The following is a 20,838-nucleotide window of genomic DNA, read 5'->3' as shown; positions in this document are numbered from 1 at the left end:
CACGATGCTCATGAATCTCATGATCGATGTTCAACGGTCTTTGATCAGCTTGTCGAGGGATAAAACCGCACACAAAAGACCACTGCATCCCTTTAACCGTAAATCCCATTTTTTTTATCTCTTTACTTACAATTCATTTTATATCTTTTTTTTGTTCAATAAGTTATTGCATTTTGGGATTGTGTTTCTCAACTCAAATTAAAATCAGGAGAAGGCCTTTATCATTAGAAGGAATCATTATCACTATTGAGTTGTTTATGAAGTACTCGTGTATTCTTATGAGAATGAGCAAGTGATAGAAACCTACAATGGTCAGACCCAAGTAATTAGATGATTGCTGTTTCAGACATTATTAACTTCGCATTAGGAAGTTATTGTAATTGGTTCGATTGGTGAAATTTGAATTTTCATTAAATCTCCACGTTTCAAGATATTTGCAAGCATACTGACATATTTTTAGAATGATGTGTGTATGTATGTATGTACGGACGTCAGCATTTTTTTCGTTTTCGATATCTCAAGAACGGATTAAGATATCAACTTCAACCAAAATTAATTCGAAAGATATTATTATAAAGAAGACTTGAAAGAAATTTGAACGAATTTGATCAAGCCGTTTTTTTTTTTATAACAAAATAACTAATAAAAAAATGAAAAGATTAGCTATTTAAAATACTTTAAAGCCAAACGATAACAATTTCATTTGAAAATAAAGTCGATATTGACTAGACATTATTGTTCACAACCAAATATGACTCTTAACAATTACGCATTGTTTATCACAATATGAATTTGTTATAAACCATTAAAAATTTCATTTATTGATTAAATAATGTTTATATCACATAGACTCGAATGTTTTTAACAATCATTGATTATGACTATTTAAATTTGTGATAAACAACTACTAATGGGAAATTCGTCGTGTTAGCACAAACAAAGTGTGCTCAGACCTATTTTTTTCTAATATTTCTAATTAAAAGCTTGATAAAAATACTGTGTAAGAAGATTATTTTTTTTTTATTTTCTTTTAGTAAAACATTTGAGAGATGTAATACAAAAATGACTTATCATTGATTTTCTCTTTATTTTTAGTAGAATTTAAATTCCAATTGAAATAAGTTATTTGATGTTTGTTATTCTATTTTCATAGTTTATTTATTATGCATAATATGCTTCATGAATACCATCAGTAAAAGTGACACTATCATTATAAACGGTAATTTTTTAATTTTATATACAAAAAAAAAACTACAACTAAAGAGAGATTTTAATTCATTTAATAAAAACATTGATTTTTTCGCATTTTTAAACTCTTATAAAAGAAAAAATATGCCGTGTTATCAAATATGAGTATAAAATATTGTTATTATGTTGAAAACTACAATTTAGTTCTATTTCATTTGTTAGAGAGAATAACATACTTCGAATATTTTTTGATAAGAGTAAATTTATTTCAATGCTTTTATCTAGTAGTTTTAATCACCGTCGTAACTTGGTAACTTTATTATTTTTCTGTTGCTATTTAAATTCAAAGTATTTTTTTTTTGATAAGTAATTTTTAAAAAATATATTCATAAGTCATCACTATGAATGTGGAAAACAGGAAATCAGATACTTGTCTTAATAAATAATGTACTGTTATAAACAAATTAATTAAATTTGATGTGTAAAACTAAAAATATTATCACGATTCACGTAAGCTTTTTAATTTGACTAGCCCATTCAACTTGACCTATACAGTTAATACTTAACTGAAGAAAAAGTGTAAGCTCGTAACGAGATTGTTCGAAGCTCTTTTATTGTTAACAAAGATGAAGACACGTTGACGATGCAGACAATGCAAGGAGAAGAGTTTTTTATGGTTTTTTTCTTTTAATACTTCACTTCTCATGGATACCGTAAATCTTTGGTCAGACGACGCGTTTCTAATTAAGGCTGTGTTGCGCGTGAGTCAGCTGCATGGGCATCAAAATAAAAGAGAAATAAAAGTAATAAAATAAAGATAACAAAAATAGTTCTTTACGAGTGAAGTTTAATGTTTATTTTTCGAATCAACTGGCAAGCCGATTGCTACTGCCGTAAATCGATTGAGAAGCCTTGTCCGGTAGGGTTTATTTCCGTCAACCATCTCTTGGTCAAGTATCTCTAGTGTGTTATTTTACCTCTCTTTCGTTTCTCTCTTCATTCTTCATTTCTCGGTGTGCTGAGAGAAAAAACGCAACGAGACGCGATAATTCAGTCTCGCGTGGGTGCTCTCGTAATTTTATCTCGAGCGAGATGTGTGAAGCAGTAACAGTAAAGTTAAGAGAATGGCAAGAAAAATATATATAAATGTGATAAAATGAAAATAATGAAAGAGAAAAAGAAAAGATGGCTCTACGAAAGAAAATGAGAACATAGCAGACAACTACGAACGATGGAAGTAGATACTACGATGCAACGATGTTTTACGATTCTCATTAATAATGCGAGTAATGTTTCGCTCAGTATGCGCGGCATATTCGCACATAATCGTGCCTTGAGTCTCTTCTTATGGCCAAAGACGATCGTATTAATTATCAGGTGCGTTAATAATGTATCACAAATATTCTTAAACAGGATTATTTTATGCTGTCATGTACATTTACAAATAGAAGTCGTTTTGATTTTAAGTTCGTATGAGTTAATCAAAAAAATGTAGTTGTAGGTGCTATATAATTAATACTGAAATGATATCTCTTTAAATATAAATGATAGTATTACAACTTTCTGAATTTCAAATTAATTACTTTAGAGAAGTGTAAATCTTCGAAATGGATAAGAAAAATTTCTGTACCACGACTTATTGATCTGAATATTTAAAAATGAAAACTTCCTATGTAAATAAAAAATATTTTATTGACTTTTGAACTGTACTCTGATACTTTAAAATTACAGAAAATCCAAATTCATGTAATTTTTTTTTTAATAAAAAGTTTAAAAAATACATCACTAAAATGATTTATTGTAATATATGTTTATTGTTGATTACTAATTACTTCAACTATCCCATTTTCATTCGAATAAATAGTTATTAAGATAAGCTGTAGTCAGTTTCTGGCAATTAAATATTATAATTTTTCTTAATCATAGTAGGAATGTCGTAAAAGTATTATTTTAAGTGTATTTTACCTCGATACTCAAACGATTAGATAGTTAAACAAAATCTAAAATAGATATTTAGATTTATTGCCTGAGCGCACGTTTGAAACACGGTATATTATTTAGAATGATAATACAGCTGTGAATTTGTCATGTGGATTAGAGCCGGCATGCAATAATTACGGAACACTAATTATGAACGCGTGAGCTATACAACTTGGTACACAATGAATTTCAATGACAGCATTTCACAATTGAATCATCGTCGACGACCTCCCCTTGCGTGAGCATGCTAATGAGTCAAGAATAATTTACATGGCATAGATGATAAGCTTCAAGAGTTGAGAGATTGCGAGAGAAAAAAACTAATTACTGTACTTGTTCACTGCTATTTTTTTTCTCGCTTCATAAAAATGAAATGTACACAGTGATAGAGTTATGAGAAGTAATATATTCACAAGAAATATTCATAGGCATGGAATTTTTTTCTTTCTTTAAGAGAATATAAAACATTTTTTCATTTTCAGGAAAAATCTTTATCCTTATTTCTAACGCAAATCACCATTAGATTACTATTTTTGTGCGAATAATTAACAAAATTGTGTATCATTACATGAAATTAAATGACAGGTTGTACTTTTAGAAAGATAAAATACTTGGTTGTGTGTTTCTCAATTATTATTAATTAAAAGGTAATCTAAACGGAAGGTTCATTAATATTTATTTAAAAAAATATATAATTGATGTAACTAATATTTTCATTGTTGTAATAAAAGAAAAAATTTCATATTTAAATATTCATAAATGTAAAATCTCATTCTCATAAAATAAATTTTATCTGATTCGTATTAAATTCATTACTGTAAATATCATTGAATTATCGTTCATTCCCTCCCGATGTGCATGTAAAAAAAATATGTAAAAATATTAACATGAAAGCAAACTGCAGAGAATATGAAGGATAAAAATGGATAGAAATGAATAAAATATTGGTACTTAAAAATTATAATAACAGTATAGAATAAGAGTAAACCAGACGAATAACACATTTGATATTTAATGTGTTCATGTACGTATTGAATAATAAAAAATAACAGTGTAGTTGTAAAGAGTTGAAACGAGTAAAACACATCATAGTCGTTATTGAGTTTTGCCAAAGAAGTCCTCGTGAGTTATGAGAATTAGCTTTTCTCTCATGACCACTTATGTACAGAAATTTCATAACAATAATATCAACCGTAAGTCATTGCAAAGAGCAACAGAAGACAAGTCGTAAGCATTTCCATAAATACTTGGCCTCAACGACGAAGATAGTATTATGATTATCGGTAATGTTCTTAGATTTATATTGAATCTGACTTATTAATGCAAAACGAAGTATTTTGTCTATAAAACTAGACATGATTATGAAAATCTAAAACAACAGAAGATACTTATATAAATTAAATGATTTTATAGAACGTACGAGAATTTTTGTTTCATAGTTTTTTGTTTGGTAATCACAATAGTAACTTCAAATAATAAACACAATTAAAAAAAAACGTAAGGTTTACGAAAAAAAAATTGACTTTAGTTTGTGTGCAATTACAGCAAATATAATGTATTTTTGAATTAGATGCACAATGTAGAAATGAAAAGGATTTGATGACCAAAAAGTCAGATTAAATATTCATTTATTTGTTGTTGTTGACCATGTCAAGTACTCAAAAATGTACCTGGATAATAAAATGACGTGAAAAAAACATTTTATAACTAAACAGAGGAAACTTCTAGAAGCTAGAAAAAAAACTTAATAGATAAAAGATCTCAACTGTTTTTTGGATCTCTTTTATACTGAGTCAATGGAAACCACTGTGAATCAGTCATTTATGTACAAGGTCATACTAGCATCCATATAGAACTTTAAATTCTAACTCTTAGATTCATGAGTTCAATGTACGATTAACATCATTCAGAGTTTTCAACAAAAAACGTTTGGAGTTTTCACCAATGCACCATGATTCATTTCAGATAGCATCATATGTTATGATTTAATATCACATAAATCTTAGAAGAAATGTAGATGCCAGCTCCTAAGTATATTTAACACTTGTAAAACTATGAAAGCTAACCAATTTACGAAATGTTCAATCGTAGAAACTAATAAAATAAATTGAAGAAGAAATCAAATTCATTGTCAGAAGAATTTCAAAAAGTCATGAAATGACAATCACTAGAGAATCTTCCTGTCTATTAATTTCATTACATCCATTATTAGCAAAAAAGTTGATAGGAATCGGATTTACGTTGAAACTATTTAGAGTAAGTTTTGTTGGATCACTTTTTTGTATTAAATTAGTATTGACTAAATCCAGCCAATGTGAATAAATTATTTATAATGCTAGTAAAAAAAAATTAGCCCACTTTTGGTCGAACATTACATCAAAGTTAATTAAATTAAGAACGATTGTGTTTTCTGCTAGGAAACGTAAAATATTTACGAGAACTATTTTAATTAACACAAAAAATAACGACTAAATATAATTAGACTAAGTTAAAAATAACTATATTAAATAATTTGTGTAAAATTATAGATTTTATAAAAATTACTTTTTGAACTCTGAAAAAGAATAATAAATATTATTGTAATCATTACATTCGATAAAGATATTTCTTGAATCGAGATAATTAATTATTTTGTTTAAATTGAGATAATTATTTGAAATAAATTGATTACATTCCATCATCAAATATAATAGTAATATATATAAGAATAATTCACATTTAAACAGATAATTAAAGTCAGAAACATTGATCTATTGTTTGATTATATGATAAATGAATAATAATAATAAAAGATAAGCCGGATACTGATTTTTAATGAAAACATTTATTAATAGTTTGTTGTGTTGTTTAATAAAAATTTAGCGAGTTATTCATTATTAAATCCATTTGTTAATTTACATTTTATCATAGTAAGTTTTTGTTTGTAAAAAAAATTTATCAATGTTGAAAAAATCTTATTATCATACACCTTGGGAACACTTTTGGGCTCTACATGATAAAGATATTATTATAATCATTTATAATAATCTAACAGATTTATATATCTAATTTGATATGTAAATGAAAAGAATCTTGTAGAGTACAATACAACAAGAGAAACATAAATCTGTGTAAATTAAAACGGTTACTCGTTAACTCTGAAACGAATCATCGTATCTCGTGACAATGTCTCGCGCTTGTGCATTACGTGCACCAGAAGAGATTCGAGTGCATGCCATAAATCCGTGAGAAGTGTGTGATTCTCTGACTGTACTTAGTATCTTGTAGAAGGTATGAAAGTAAGGGAGGGAAGGACCTCGATTACGCGATGTCCAGTACTCCAAGAAAGTGACGGATAAATGATCTCAAATTACGATTCAACGACGGCTATTCGTTTGGAAAATGACTACGATACATTAAATTGGAAGCGATGTACACTTAACGCCTATGGCTGAACAATCTCTCAACATTCAGAGAAGGTGAATGTTTCCTTCAGGGGACACTCGATTACTTGGCTTGTGTAACATTATTTTTATACTGTCTAGGATCAAATGATCGTAATACGTGTTCAATTTTTACTCTTTTTTTTTATTTTATCGTTTTAACGTTTTTATTGAAATTTACTCCTTCAATTGATAAAAAAATTTTTTTTTAATAAAAAAAGTTATGATCATTATCACTACTATTGTCAGAACAAATAAAATAATCAATTTCTTAATTTTATCCAATTATTTATCATTGGATGTGTTACAAAATTTTAGTAATTTAGAATTACTTCAAAGATTTTTAATCATAAAATAAAATAATTTTTCTCATCTTGGTCTGTACGAAAATTTCATTTCTAAATAATTATATATTTAACAAATTAAATTAATCTTCGAACATATTGGTTCATTGATTCAATTTCATTCAATTCATTATTTCAATGATAATAGTTTACTTTTTCAATGAAGAAATGTTATTAAGTAATATTCTTCTCGTAAGAATACTTGACAATTTGATGTCACTAACCATGTATGTAGTTTAATTGTCATAATTATAAATGTTAATATTGACATAAATAATATTTATAAAACATAGTTATAAGTCATAAAGAAGTCCAACGTTTAGGAATTAATTTAAAAATTTCAAAAAGCCTTAAAAAACATCGATTTATTATAAATTTAGGTAAAAATAAAGAAAAATGGGTGTGGTAAAGTATAAATGCCAAAAAGCCATCAATGTGTCTGGACAGGGAAACTCGGAGGAATAAGAAAAGAGAGGACGACCTACGTTTTCCATAGATAATATAATTAAATTCCACAAGAGAATCCGTGTCAGCAACCAATAGAAGCCTTGTCGCGTGAGATATATTCCCTGCGAAACTTTTTTCTGATGAAATGTTCATAGGTAAGCGGGTGAGAACAAGTACTGTGGTGAAGAGAAAATAAGAGACTACTGAAGTGAACGTCATCTTCAATCAATTTAAAACTTCCATCCTCGAAGGTAACTTCTCTTTGATTGGCAAGAAATCGTGTCACCCGGATGTCCGAAAAACCGGACTCGTATGAGATATTATGTTGCTGTTTTCGCAGTGCCGCCAACGAGATGAAATCCTTGAATGATCCACGTCCAACGTGGACTTCTTGGCGTCCGGTTTTTTGCTTGACACATGCGGTCGCGACAGGCGGTTCTCGCGCATTTGTCGCGCTCCGAGAGCAAATCATTGGAATAACATTGTGACCGTTGTCAACATATCATTCAAACTATGAAGATAAATGCTAATTTTGGCTATTTATTCACCAATAAAGTCTTTCAAAAAAATTATTTATTTATTAAAATTTTTTTGTCTTATATACTCGAAATGATGATGATAAAAACAGCCTTAAAGATTTCCAATTTTTACAGAAATTTTATTCCTATCACTTGTTTTAGAGACTCTCTTTTAAACCGGACAACATGAAAAAATAACTAAATGAAAAAAAAGTGTCAGTCCGGATTGCACGAATGAGTATATTCCCATCTCCTCACTGTTACCTCGGTTAACTGTTTCACCGACTTCACGTTTTGCTGGCCAACGCTGGATGAGAATCCAATTAATTTAACCCCTGTTTTAATTTTACGCGCAATGGTTACGTCGAGCCTCCCTCAGTCATACCAATCGTCTGTTTCTCTATTTATAGTCAACTTTTTTCTCTTTATCCCCCCCCCTCTCGCTCTCCCTGAGCTACAAATTGTCAGTAAATAACAACGAACAAGGTTTCATTGAAGACTAATATACTTTCCAGAACATCAATCATCGATGAAACCAGTTATATTTAATTTTCTCATTCGATTCACTTTGAAGAGTTAATGAGCCCGTTAGTTACATTGCTGTTAAGATATAGAGAGATGGTAGCAGCACATATAAAATACCTCGGAGGCATTGCAAAGTGCGTGCAATTAGTAGTAGTATAGCGTCACTGTACGTCGACATTCACTTGCAGAATGGAGTTATCGTCTATGACCGGTTGCCAGTGGCATCGTATTTACACCAAAGCCACTCTGCGGATGTTGCAGGCGTAAATTGTTAGCAGTGAATCGTTTTATTGCACGAAAGAACGTCCAGAAGAGACTGAGAAAGTGCATAATAGCAAGCACGAAGAGAAGAAACCAACAAGTATATAGAAGCCAAGAGGCATTGGATCTTATTGGAGCCTGCAAGAAGAGAGAAATACACACGAGGGAGGTGAAGAATCTGCTGCCGTTGTACCAGCATCGCCTTCGTGAACATAACTTGCGAGTATTTTCTCTCCTTGCTGAATCAAGAGGCTCTCGGTTGGTACACTGTACCATGTAAACCTTCTTTCTTCAGGTTCTCTTTCCCTCTCGAGTGTACCGAACCATACCACATAATATCGTGCCTTCTGCTGAGGAATCTCGCTCGTCCCCAGTGGTACTCAACCATGTCCTTTTTGCAAAAAATAATGACAACCTGTCATTCTCTTTGATCATAATAAAGACATTTGCTCTATAGATCTCAGTTTTATATTTATCTTGTATACCAAGCAGATAGACTTTATGTCCAAAATTACTCAACCATCTTTTTATATAAATGATTAGACTATCTTGATGAAACCTACTATGACCTTGGTCCGATCTCTCATGCAAATTTTATTTGTCTAGTTTGATTCAGCTATTTTTTTCACAATATACTGGACACATTGGCACTATAGTGAGCCATAAATATTCTCCAAGACGGACGAAGAGAAAAGACCCGAGGCGTGTGCGTGCGCGATCGGTCTCGCTTACGACGGCGTGCCACACGCATCGTTGAATTCGAGTTATGCGCGAACGTGCTAATAACAAGCTGATTCTGTTTCTCCCGTAAATTCTGTCATTCTATCGTGCAAACCGAAATGGGGACACTCTCTCATGTGACTGTTTGAATTTATGGAGCTCGAGGCAAAAGCATTCCAATATGTATATCCTCAATCGTTTGCTCAACATTTCTCTGTTGCCAGAGTTTCTTTTGTATCCTGATAGAAGAAATTATTTCGATCGAATAAAATTTATTAAACTTAAATTTAGAGTTGCAATTCAATAAAATACCACATAAATAATTCATTGAATTTACCTTTTTTTAAAAAAAAAAAGATATGCCGATAAAAGAAATTTATTTATAAGATATTTATTATTTAACTTACATTATATTTCAAAGTACTCAATGATTTGTATACTTGTAAATAGATCCGGATATTTATGCATAATTAATAAAGTTTATTTAATTGAAAATAATTATAATATAACATAATTACTAATTTTTATTTATAAAATATTTTCTCATTGTAAAACAAGTTAAATTCTATACTGTGTATTTTAACAGATTTATGGGTCATGGTAATTCATTGCTATCAAGTGTCAATAATTAAATAGAGTGCTTTTTAAATATTGATAAGCTCTTATTTGCGATACTAAAATATTTATTCATATCAAATATTTAAATTTATTAGAATTAAATGAGTTCTCATATAAATTTAGTGAATTATAAAATTTTAACCATTTTTGACAAATTTCTGTAATTCACAAAAGAAATGATCATCAATCGCTACCCAACATAGTATATCATATTGGATTCCAGTCTCTCAACTGAAGATTATTTATTAATATACGTCTATATACTAGAATAAATGTGTATTCATATCAAATGAATATCCTGACTAATATCAAACCAATTCATTCATCAATGTAAATTCAAATACATAGAATAGAGAATGATTCTGTAAGGCAAAAGTTTAGTACAAGAAAATGATGACGTTGAAATTTATCAATATAGATTAAATATTCCACTTTGATCATCAAAATTAAATTAGTTTATAGCTAATTAAATAATTTAATATTAATCAATTTTTATAACTCTATTTCATAAAATAAAATAAATAAATAATATAAGTTCTAGCTTATTCTCATTGGACACGATAAATCTCTTTTATTATAAAATTAAATGCGACAGATTACGATAAATACGATAATATATTTCTCGACTGCACTCAATTTTCTTACAATCAAAACAGTGTCAAGCTATATTTTAAGAAGGCTCATAATAATGACATTAAAATGCCAACACGTGGATTAAAGTTTAAGTATAAAACCCATAGTTTGTAGATGCGAATTAAATTTCAATAACTTGGTTTATCTGCGAGATAAGTAGCTATCAAGAGCGATAGCATGAGTTGGATATAGTTGAGTAATAAAACAAGACTCAAACGAGTGACATGATAACAAATCTGATAAACGGATTGCATCATTTACATTCATTTTATCGTTCTATATTTAAACACATATGTATATGCGGAGATAAATTTTGCATTAGATACTTATTTTATGAGCTCAGTTATTTCCTCATTACATTACAGTAACAGAAAATACGGAGAAGTGCTAATAATGCAGACAGACATTTCACTAGACGATCAGTGACTTGTCATATGTCTCGACGTATCTATTAGCACCTAATAACTTGACTTTCAATAGATCAAATGAGTGTGGGTGAGCAGGTTTTCACAGTCAGAAACACCTTGCTATACAGTTGGTATAAAAGATGATGAATTGACGGTATTTGATCTTTTAATAAATAAAAAGAATTACCATTCTAAAAGAAATATCAATTTTGATGAATATATAGTTTTCTACATTTATTATGATGAATAGAAATATGTGAAAGAGATAATTTTTCAAAAATAAGCAATAAAATTATGAGGTTTTACTTCTTTGTTATATAAAAATACAAAAAAGAGAAAAATCTGTTTGTTTCATATGTGCTTGCTTGTTATTGGTACCCTGCAATTTCACAAAATTTCATCATAAAAACCTTTAAATATTAATGAGAATTTTAGTTACAAATTTAACACATGTCAAAAGTATGAAAATTTTCGCATGATTTCAAATACTTTGATATGCATAAAAAGTATTCAAGTAAATAAATGTTTTTAACCTTTTCTTAGTAGCTTGTAATTTCAACTTTTTTTGTTTTTCTTTTACTTGAAAATTAATTTTATCCAACCGCATATCTTACTTTGAGAAAATCATCAATTCCCTTTCATTTTAATGAATTCTGCTGTCTTCAAAGTATAGAAAAATTTAAAAATATTTTTTGCCTCTGAAGAAATCACTCCATTGAAATAATTTAAGAAAAATCGCAAGTTACAATATTTAACATGACAAATAAGGGTATAAGGTAACATTACTAAATACGAAGTGTAAAATAACTTATTTAAAAATATCATCGTTTGTTTGAAAAATTTTTAAATAATATAATGAAGTATGATTGGGGAAAAAAGAATATATATAATTGGAACGTTTAAAGTAATTTACTAAATAATCTAATTGATTATTCTACAGCTTTCGTGAACTAATTTAAGCGTTTGAAGAATTACAAAAAATGCAGTAAATGCTCGTATATATATATAAATATACATTTTGTATACACATCTTGTTCGTGAATTCACTGATGACCTTGAGTCACGCATGGACGGTTGAGTTTCTCAGATGGACGAGAGAAACGTGAAATAAAAAGGGAAACGAAAGACGGGAAAAAGAAAAAAATGGTAAAAAAGTGGTGAATAAGAAGACATTCCCAAGTGCATATACGATACTAAGAATTTTTCTTGAGGCACTTTGCACACACCGTTTATGACGCCTGGATGCATAAATGGACATGTAAAAATTTTTGTATTCATGAAAGATATTTATAGATACATCTAAGAACCATCCGCGCTTATATAAAGGCGCATTTGTACGCCCACACGTATATTTTCAAGTTTACATTACTCTGTCTGTCGTGTATTGAAGGAAATACTCTTTAACTTTGTTTATTTTCATCAATGTATAGGATTTTGCTTTTTTTTATGTTTATTTTATCCAAAAGTATGAAAATCCAAGTAAATACTTTTTTTATATTTTTAACTGAAATCGAAATAACTTATTCATTAATGACAAGACAGTATCAACGAGGTTTCAATGAATTTTTTTTTTAATTCAATATTTCAATTTTATATGTAACTGATCGGGGAGTTATACTTTATAGTCAATATTTAACTACTTAGTAACTACCTTCCTTTATTCGGAAGATCATAATCTTTTTGACTAGATTAACTATTTTTTAGATTTATTATAATTCTTTTAAATCTTAAATAGTGCAAATATTGCCTTACAATTACTCTCAGAGGATGTCAATGAAGACTTTTCTAGTCTTCCCGGATGATTCGGGAAAGAAATAAGTTGGCTTTAGTGCAGGATCATAATTCAAGATTCTAATATTTGATATTAATTAAAAACTAGAGTATTAGAAGTTGATCCAATTTTCCTCCAAGAAATGAATAATAATATATAATCTAATGTCAAGGTTAATCAAGGTAATCACTATAGACATCGTCTTGGAAAGCTTCAGTTTTATAATTATCAATATCATTATTTTTGTTTCCAATAAATTTTTATAACCATAAAAACATCGAAACATAATTAAAAAATTTTTCTGTGAAATTGTTATTCAATAATTGAAATAGAAAATAATGAAAGACAATAATAATGCTAAAAGTTTCTTATAATTTAATAATATAAATAAAAAGCATTAGTAGCTCTTTTTTAACAGATTTATTACTGGCTGAGTCATTAGTCAACTCGTGGAAAAAGCCTCAAGACGAATAAGGAAAAAAGCATAATCATACTGCAAGATCTTAGTTGGTATCCAAGATCAGAAAGCTATCATCAGTGTCGTGGCTGGAAAATGAGTATGGGAGAAATAGAACGAACTTTTACTCTCTCATGAGGTTGGCTATGAATCATGTTTCCTCATGAAACAAGTATATAACCAGCTCACCCAAGAGCTCAATCTGCGTAAGTGCTCGAGTCCTAATTCGGGCTGCAGGCTAATGCCGTCAGGCTAATTGAACGCAAGTCTACTTTACTCTAAGGAAATACGATTACTCTTACAGTTAGTCGTCATGTTAATGCTACAACTAACCAACGTTTGCCACTTACAATACCATAGAGAGAAAAAGGGTTTCATTTCCCTCATTTCTTTCTTGAATGCTCTTCATTCTTTTTATTCAATCCTTATATCTTTTTTTTTACTCTCTATTAATTTATTTTCTGTTCAAAAAAATAAATTTTTTCCCAGAAGCTCAATATTAACAACTTTATAGTACAAGAGTTGATAATTTAGTTCGTTTTTGAATTCTCCAAAACTTAAAGAATTTCATTTTTTTTATTCGTTGAAATTGTAATGTTCATAACAATGCATAATTCTTACTACACTTTTCCCTTAGGAGAGAATTTTTCAATCTTGTGATCATAAAAATTTTTTTAAGTAGAACAAAACTTCCTTAACGACTTGAAGCAAACATTTAAACTCGTACCACTTAAGAATCGATCCGTCTTATACAGTTCAGCAACCTGCTGTGGCTATAAACATCGTTGAGTCCGATAAGATCCAACTCGCATATAGAAGTACTGTCTTGGAGAGCAAAAAAAAAGAAAAGTCAAAAGAGGGTTCAGTTGAGCACGTCCTCACATAAATTTGCCATTCGTTTGTGATTTACGGTGCCATACGTAACGAATGTCGTGAATATCTCGATGAGAGGTACAGAAGAAAGTCAAATGATTGTGTGTTAGCATTGGACTATGCTGAGACAATGTCTGTGCATGAAGAACGACCACTACTTGATGTAGTTGATCGACTTGACTGAAGATAGTGAGCTTGAACTGTAGGACTCTGACGAGTGGTTTCGAGACATGGTTTCAACGCTGTACATTTGGTATCCACATTGAATGCGCGTGCACGTGCACGAAACACGAACCAGCAGAGATCCAACGGCTATAGCACCATGGAATGCAGTCATAGTGGCGCTCAACTTGATCTCTTTTAATTCACACATTGAAAGTGTGTATCCTAGCACCTCATAGTGTGTTACCTTGCAGAACGAGCTTCTTCCTCAGTTGTTGAGGATCAAATATCGATTGCGGTAATTGAAACTCATTGCTCCAGAATCATTTTTTACTTTTATTAAATTATCGTTGGTTTTTAATTAAAGAGATAAGTTTTGATAAAGTAAATACGGGTTAAGTTTTTTTTTTTAAATGTTATTTTTTGTAATGATTTTTGAGTTAATTTTGTGATAAATAAATACATGGTAATAAGAATCGATGTATTAGTCTTTAGCGGTGACTTGGCTTTCAGTTGTCACGCTTCGAGTTTATACAAAGAAGAGAAGAGAAGAAGAGAAAAGAGAAGACATGTTCCAAGTACGTGTTCTCTGCGTGTATCAGCACGCGTTGAGCTTTGCTGGAGAATCAACTGTACAACGACCACATCCGTGTCAGCAACCCCTTCGAGGACGATTTATTTTTTTCCCCTTTATTTTCCAATAAAACAAATAATTTTATTTAGCTAAAACATTTTTTTCCATTCATAAAATAATTTTACATGATAAATACTTTAATTTATTTTTACTGTACTTAAAAATGGAATTGAATAAAAAGAAAATGTTTTATTGATTGGAATATTGCATAACTTTGTTTTCAATGACAGTTAAATATAATTTTAGTATCCAATATTTTTCCAAGCTCAATAAAATGTTTTATACCTTAAGTAGAACCATTCAACTTCTTTTTTAGGATAAAGTAATGAAATACAAAACTTTCATGACATTATCGTCATAAAAAATTAATTTATCCTCTCCCGGAAGCTAGCGTCCATCCTCTTGACACAATGGAAATTTTGTGATTCATGAAACCCCAACAAAGAGACGAACAATCGATTTACTTTTTTTGTGTTTCAACGTAGAAAAAATTGTAGACATGTTAAAAAAATTGAGATCATTTTTCTTCGTCGAAGAAAATACAAGTTGTTAAACGAAATGGTCTTCGTGTCGCATGTAAGAAAAGTAAAACAGGCAAACGAAGACGAAAAGGAAGAAACAATAAGAAGGGAGGAGTTGAAAGAGAAGAGGTTGGTAGAGTGAAGCTAGAATGTCGTCGAGCAAGATTAATTTAGCACGTCAGCATGCTCGGTGACACGGGACTAATACATTAAACCTAGGCGTAAATCGGATGACAATGTAGAAGCATGGTTTCCAATCGTGTTGCAGTGAGCAGAGTGCATACACTATCACACTGAAGTTGCTGTCCTGATAACTACGCTAATCGTGTGCCCATGGCTCGACCTATACGCTTAACAAGTCCAATCCGTATACCTACATCGATTTAATTAAGACGGGGAATGCAAATAGCTTGTGCTCCACGACGACGATCGATCGGTCCCTCGTTTCACCTCCAATCTCGCCTACAAGATTAATTGCATAACCTTACATTATACTATTTTGCTCAAGCTTTGTAAACAACCTTGAACTACCCATTCAATTGAAACATCTAATAAACCTTTGTGGATTTTTAACTGATCCAATCACTTTTGGTTCGTGAATTTTTGAAGTATAGTATTTTAACACAGCTAAAATGTCTAAATATGATATCACTCATAAGATCAACACTGTAAACATTTTCATCATATTTCAAAGTGAAAACGTTTTCAAAATGATCCTTTGATCCTTCATGGCTATTACCATCCCTTGATTTTTTTTAAATAGAACTAAATGATTTTTTAATGACCATTATATGATTGTTTTTGCAGAAGTTTCCAACGCGTTGACAGCAAGTGGGTTCTTTGTTTTGAGAAATCAAAATACAATAAAAAAACAGTAAAACGGTTATAGAAAAAATACTCATTGAAAACATTGACAATTTTTTTTAATTTTTGAATAATTTTTTAATTTTGGAATTGATGAAATGATTTAAGTCAATTTTCTGAATGAGTAAATTCATTTTCCATCAATGGGAATATTCTCCATCTCTCCATTGCAAATTTAAGTATATTAATTAAAAAAGTAATTCATAGATTAAAAAAGGTTATGGCTATTTTATAAGGATGAGTATTTAAACCATTTACTCCCGTACAAGATAATCCATATAGAAATAATTTTCAAACTTGTTGAGATTTTGTAGAATTCAAATGTTTAAGATACTTTACAGCCCTTAAGCTACTAAATTAAAACATCCGATAAAATGAAAGTCATTTTTTACAGTCCATAAATTCCTGGAATAGTTGAATTAAAACGGACATAAAAAACTCATAAGTTCCAGGGTCGTTAAGTGTGTACACTGCACGATGGTGAACACACCACACGAAAGTACGAAGAGTAAGGTTAATTGCGGGGCCATCGGGTACGCAAGCATCCATCGCATTTATCACGTATACACTATATCCCACCTATCTTGGCATTGCCGTTTGCCGACTTCGCGCTTCCACTTAGTTACTTCTCCCCTGCATACCGTATACTCGTTCACAGATCGCAATGCACACCAATCTGTGAGTATGCATCGGTCTGCATGACTAAGATCTGTGGGCAATCACAGCCCATACCCGTGATCGCACAAATTGCTCTTGAGTCAACGAGTTTTTCAAGTTTGCTGTTTCGCTTGTTCTACACCGCACAATAATTTACACTTTATACAACTAATTTTATAATAATTAATTTAATTAAATTACACAACAAATGTACCAATTATTCTCTTTTTTATTTATTCAAAGGTATAATTTCTTTTTCGTATTCTTTCGGGAAAATGTAACACTTATGGAATCACTGCTATTTGATGTAAACAGTTAAAATTCAAAACTAATTGTAGTAAGTAGTGATCTAAATACGGATGTAAACTTTATAAGTTTAATTTATACTTTAATAGTAGTTCTGAACAAGCGTTTTGAATTTTATCCATGGCAAAAATTTATTTTTTCCTTTTTTTTTTTATAACATTTTCTTATTAAATTATGTTCGAATAAAAATGAATAGTTCTTGACTGCACTCCATTTTATCGACATTAGAAGAAAAATTAGTGAATTTTTTTTGTTAGAATTCCAAACAATAATGTCATCGTATTTTTTTATGTTTATGATGATAATTTTCATGAATGAATTTTTGAGATTTATTGAAGCTTTTTCCATACCATCAATGAGGAGAGAATCTTTTTGACAGCTCTTTAAATATTCTCTTTATAGTCCACAAGAAATATCAAATATGAGAATTAATGAATCTTTATAATTAGACTTTTTGCTGAAATTTTGATTTAAAAATGATTTATTCATCTTAAACGAAAAATTGTCTGTCTCTGAATGACGTGACGCCAAGTCGTTCGCGGTCTGAGCACGAGATCGTTTTATTATTTCCGTCTGACGGGTACAGAACTCTGTGGTCGTGACTTGCCAAGACGTTGTTCTTTTTGTTTCGTCTTCTTTTTACTTCATTATAAATATAGCGTATTTTGAATTAGATAGCTATGAAAGAAACTTTACTCAGGAGTGCTGTGAAAAAGTGAATGTATATGAAGACGAGAAAAACGCGTGTCGTCAACAGCATCTTTCGTCTTTCAAATCAAACTTCACGTTTTACTCTGAAACTCGATGTATGTTCGATCGGTGAACGAGTAGCAAACGTCGTGTCGTTTGGAAAAGAGGTGGGAAGAGAAGCCGCAGTAACTGAATAATGGATGCTTGTACGTGCGTTAAAACTATCACAAGATGAAAAAAAAAATGGGAAAAAATACACATAAAAGTAGAAATAAAAAAAAAGTGGTATAAAACCTCTTTGTGAGAGAATAAAAGTTCTATTTTACATCTGATAAAATTAAACAAATATGAGTTACCAAAGTAGAGTGCAAAATCAGTTAATACAAGCGAGTTAATTATTAACAAAAGTAAATTTCTTTTTTACATTTGTGTATTTTAACATCATTATAAATTTTATTCGTTATTCAGAACCACATGATAAATTTAGTTTCTGAAAGTAGTAAATGCTTAAAATATATTTTTCAGCTGAAACAAGATTTTTTAGATAGGAAATTGAAAACAGTAGTTGGATAAAAATAAATTTAACAGATTAAAAGTAAAGGGGTTTAAATTCTCTTCAGATTTTTTTCTACATTTCAAGGTTACTCATTTAATTTCATTGAATTTTATTAAACTATTTTTGGAAACTAATTAGTGCAACAAAAGAACTACCAAGTGATATGAAGCATTGTTATTCAACAGTTATTCAATTTTCTCACGATTACTTCAATCCAAACTGTAACTACTGATGCTAGTCACGTTGTTAGTGAGTCAGATTTCCGAATCAGATGACAACTTCATTTATAAAAGTTTCACATGTATTTGCAAACTTGATATTGTATCGATTTAAAATATACATATATATAAATTTGCAATTTATTGGAGTAAAATTGTTTTAATACATTGTTAATAAACTTTGATGCTTCATTATTTTTTAGTTTCTATGATTGAAAAAACTTCACCATAAATAACAATCAGTGTGATTCAAAATTCTTCAAAAATAAAAGCTTGTGACAATAATATTCTGTTTTTTAAACCTGTCAACATTTACTCCATTTTAATGTCGTTCAATAACAGTTTTCTACAGTTTTAGAGTGGATGAATTGCTAAAACTTCAGTTTAAAATACTCACACTTCAATTTCAGCTGCAAATACTGACATAGTTGATGTGTGTCTCATGCAAAAAGCTCATTTAAACATAATAAAAATAATATTCATTGAGAAAATGTAATTTATAATTTTATTAACTTCAAACATTAAAAAAAAAAATATTACATTTGGATTATAACCTTTAAATATTTTTTAATTTAGAAATTATTTTTCTGAAATAACGTCAATAATTATCATTCCTATCGAATGCTTATCAGTATAAATCATCAGATACTGTCACATACATAAATGAGAAATAAATAATGACAATACTCATTAACGATCAGCATCAATGAAATCGAACTGCCAAAACTGCGGATAAATCGATCGAACGGTAATTAAGCGTATAGGCATAAAGAAGAGAAAGGCGAAATTGAGTTTATGTATGTCCAAAGAGTAGTTAATATACATTCGGATATTTAGCGAAAAGCGAATTCATGTATTCAGAATTGTTTTATTCAACGTAGAATGCTTTGATTACTTCTTCGTAATTCCCCTTTTTTCCATTCCATTACCCAAACTCAGATAAAATTGAACTCGTATTGCTGTGATTTTATTACTTTCCGGTTAAAAAAAAGTTTTCGTCTTTCCATTGATCGCTTTTTACGCTCCAATCAATCATTAATGAAGAGTTGCCATTTTTGATATTGTGGACAATAATCAACACTATGACATGCAAAATTATTCGAATCGTAAAACTATTTCTAAATGATGGTTTCAATTGGATTATGATTAAAAATTTATCAAATAATAAAATTAGTATGAATTTAGTTACATTTTCATAATAAAATAAATTATATTTTTTAATATTGTATTATTTTTAATTGTTCTGTTGTATCCATTTTCCAAAAACATCTCATCATAAGATTCACTCATTAACCAAATCTCTAATAAAGTGAATTAACCAATAGACAGACTAAAAAAAATGGTTATGAACGGAATATAAATGTTTATTGAAAAAATTCTGTTTTTTTTTAATGAGATTTTGGTTCGAGAAATGACAAATATTTTCTTATCTCTTATATTTTAATTCCATGTGGTTTTAACAATTTGTCAATTTTCAGGATGGTATTCATCTATTTTTCCAAAGCTGTTGCTAATAATTTCAAGAACCATTCAGAATTGTAACGATTCAATAATCAGAAAAAAATGTTCAGTACTTTTACTATAGCAAAGAATAAGTAATGAACTCAATTGTGGGAGTTTTTTTTTGCCACCATATTTCATAACAAAACTTGATATCTGCCAAGATTGTAATATCATATGATGAAGTAAGAACAATGTTTATTCGAAGAATCTGTTTCGACGGATTCCAAAATGAGGAAAAACATCTTTTTTCCCATGTATGTGATACAAATAGTATCATCTCATTTTGTTATTTGAAAAAACAAAATTACTTCAATTGTATTTCATTGATTTTAGTAAAAATTTAATATTCTTATCGCATGTAGATCAGTACAACAGGTTACATCTGGCTATAAGTTGATGATGAGATGCAGGATCGTGCCCTCATCTTAAGATGTAGGATCAAGGCAATGTGTGGTGTAGTGTGTGAGTAGAGTGAAAGAATGAAGATAAAACAGAGACGAAGGAAATTGGAAGCGAGTAGGGCTATAGCGTTGGTTCTAATACCGTATTCAGTTGGGTTCCGG

The 20,838-nt window shown here is 29.8% G+C and overlaps 1 protein-coding gene across 6 annotated transcripts in view; it reads right to left on the bottom strand.

Moving 5' to 3' along the window:
• The window catches only part of LOC118064365 (putative mediator of RNA polymerase II transcription subunit 26), a 175,067-nt gene that overhangs the window by 23,040 nt on the left and 131,189 nt on the right, over window positions 1–20,838 (bottom strand). The gene's annotated exons all lie outside the window — the stretch shown is intronic.

This window comes from Chelonus insularis, unplaced genomic scaffold (genome assembly GCF_013357705.1).
Source record: "Chelonus insularis isolate UGA/USDA-ARS -01 unplaced genomic scaffold, ASM1335770v1 contig_17_pilon, whole genome shotgun sequence".
Lineage (NCBI taxonomy): Eukaryota > Metazoa > Arthropoda > Insecta > Hymenoptera > Braconidae > Chelonus > Chelonus insularis.
This window is presented reverse-complemented; position numbering and strand designations above follow the sequence as displayed.